Source organism: Rissa tridactyla, chromosome 19 (assembly GCF_028500815.1).
Source record: "Rissa tridactyla isolate bRisTri1 chromosome 19, bRisTri1.patW.cur.20221130, whole genome shotgun sequence".
Lineage (NCBI taxonomy): Eukaryota > Metazoa > Chordata > Aves > Charadriiformes > Laridae > Rissa > Rissa tridactyla.
In genome coordinates, this window is record NC_071484.1 from 1,268,932 (window position 1) to 1,271,490 (window position 2,559).

At 53.0% G+C, this 2,559-nt stretch overlaps 1 pseudogene; it reads left to right on the top strand.

Moving 5' to 3' along the window:
* The first annotated feature begins 780 nt into the window (after window positions 1-780).
* On the top strand, window positions 781-1,562 carry LOC128919351 (feather keratin Cos1-1/Cos1-3/Cos2-1-like; annotated as a pseudogene).
* The last annotated feature ends 997 nt before the right edge of the window (window positions 1,563-2,559 follow it).

Here is a 2,559-nt window from a genome sequence, read left to right on the forward strand (position 1 = left end):
CTGGAGACACCGATCCTGCAAATGACCAATGGTTGCCTCTGATCTCTGAACTAAGCTCACAGCAGGGCCTGCCTACCTGGTCACCTGCACATGGCTTGCTTCATCATACGGTCAGAAGTGAACCCACAGGATCTTCCACCAGAACCTACAAACACCTCTATCCCATGGCTAAACCCCATATCCATGTCCCTGGTACTCAGGCGCAGATGGGTAGCAGGGAAAGGGCTTTTGTGTGGGTGAATGGAATCAAGCTGGGTATGTTACTCTCCTCAGCTGCATCTCTGGCTCTCCCTGAGTGCACATCAGTCTTCCCTCAGCTACAATGAACTCTTTCAAACAGGATTTGCAGAAGATGACTCTGTCAGGTCCATGCCCTGTGCCCTGGACAGTGTAGGCAGCCTCTCATTGGGTGTCTTGAGTCTCCTCAATTCACTCTAGATGCCTGGAGGTTTAGATTAGTTTGTGAATATGTGTGTGTGTGTGTGTTGTCAAAGCATCTGTTTAGTGTGTCTTGAGTGACCTTTCATGGACTCTTCCAGCATGTGAGGTGAGTCGTCTGCCCACGCCAACGTGTATTGCACCGGAAATGCTTGGGGCTCTCATCCTGTCATGTAAAAGATGCCTCCACTGGGGAATGTGCTGGCATAAAGCAGGAAATGGAAAGACAGCAATTCAGGAAGTCAAAACACAGCCTGTAACATCGGTTGGGATGTTTTGCATTCAAGATGAGCTTGTCAGCAAAGAATCACCTCTGCAAGGGATGCCTCTGGCAGCCTGGGGCAGTTAAGGTGCATGATAAAAGCCAGCCCAGCTCCTCACTCTCTCATCCACTTCTCTTGCCTCCTTCTCCTTGGGAGTCAGGTTAGTTTGAAGCCCCTTCTTCTCTGCTTTCTCTGACTTCAGCTGACCTCTCAGCTGAGATTGGCTTTGCTCTCTGCCAGCTCATGGGGCTGCTTGTCATGGGAGGGGGAAGCAGGGAGAAGGTTAGATATGGAGGGAGGCTGGGAGTGTGCTGAGGTGCCTTCTGGACTCAGGGGCCAGGCAGTAGCTGCATAGGAGCTGGTGGCTTTTTTTGGGCCCTGTCAGAACGAGGCCAAGAAGTCCTCACATTCTTGGCACAGCCTCTGTCTCCCAGCTCTACATGTTCTTTGTCTCCCTCATGGTGCTGTGACGGGCTGCTTCTCACTCATCCCCTTGTTTTGCTTCCTCCCTGCCTTCTCTCCCAGGTGCACCTCTGAACCCAAGACATGTCCTGCTACGACCAGTGCCAGCCCTGCCAACCCTGCCGGCCCTGTGGCCCGACACCACTGGCCAACAGCTGCAATGAGCCCTGTGTCAGGCAGTGCCAGAACTCCACCGTCGTCATTGAGCCCTCCCCCGTGGTGGTCACCCTGCCTGGCCCCATCCTCAGCTCCTTCCCACAGAACACCGTTGTGGGATCCTCCACCTCTGCTGCTGTTGGCAGCATCCTCAGCTGTGATGGAGTGCCCATCAACTCTAGCTGCTGTGACCTTTCCTGCATTTCCAGCCGCTACTGTGGCAGCAGATGCCCCCCCTGCTAAACATGCTGACAACGGCTCCCCGTAAGGACCCCTTGGAACTCAGAACATGGTGCTGAACAGAGGATCAGACTTCATGCCATTTTTTTTAAGAGCAGCTGACCATCTCTGACTCTCCCTGCAAGTACAGATGTGAAGACGCCAACCTGGTGTCTCTGAAAACACAGACAATATTTACCTTTCCAGTCTTCCTCTCACCCTTTTTCTATCTTTTCTTTGATGTCTTGTGCTTCCCTTAAAGCCTTGTTGTGTAGACCTCAGAAACCAGCCTGGAGGAACCTGCTAGCCTGTCTCCCTTTGATGGGCAGGTCAACAGATGCCCTGTGGGAACTCTGCCACAGGAAATAGGGAACACATTCTTGTCTGCTCCTTCTGCTCCCCACGCTGGGGGCCTCCACTTGGAATGATCACATTCTTTAGACTCATTCGCATTCTTTAGACTCATTAAACAACTGCTGCAACCCTGCCTGTGCCCTTTATATGGTCTTTTTATCTGCACACTGACTGTGGAAGGAGAAAGCCATTGCTTTCCAGGAGGAATTAGGTGGGGGCACAGGGGAACCTTTCATCACTCCTAGAGGCATTGGAGGGTGGGACACACTGCAGCGAGTCCTCTTTCAGGCACTGCCTCTTGAAGCTGAAGAAGACATCCCTGGTTACTCCACAGCCAACGGCCATCAGTCCTTGCCTTGCTGCAGCTCTGCTCAGAAATAGCCCCTTGGCCATGGACCCTGTCGTGTGAAAGGGAATCATGACAACTCTTGTCCTCCAGAGAGGAACTGTGGGCATGTGGGAGGCCTGGGAAGTCTGCAGTCCCACAAGCTCTTGGGGAAGAGTGCTCCTCTTGCTTTGGGTGGAGCTGTGCTGGGCAAGGAGGCTCAGAAGACCATGTTCCCAAAGGATGGCAGGAACTGGGAATGGGTGAATAGCCTTGGGGATGGCCCACATTGCCTACTCCACCTGCCTCTTCCCTCCTTCACCTTATCTAGGGGACATGGTC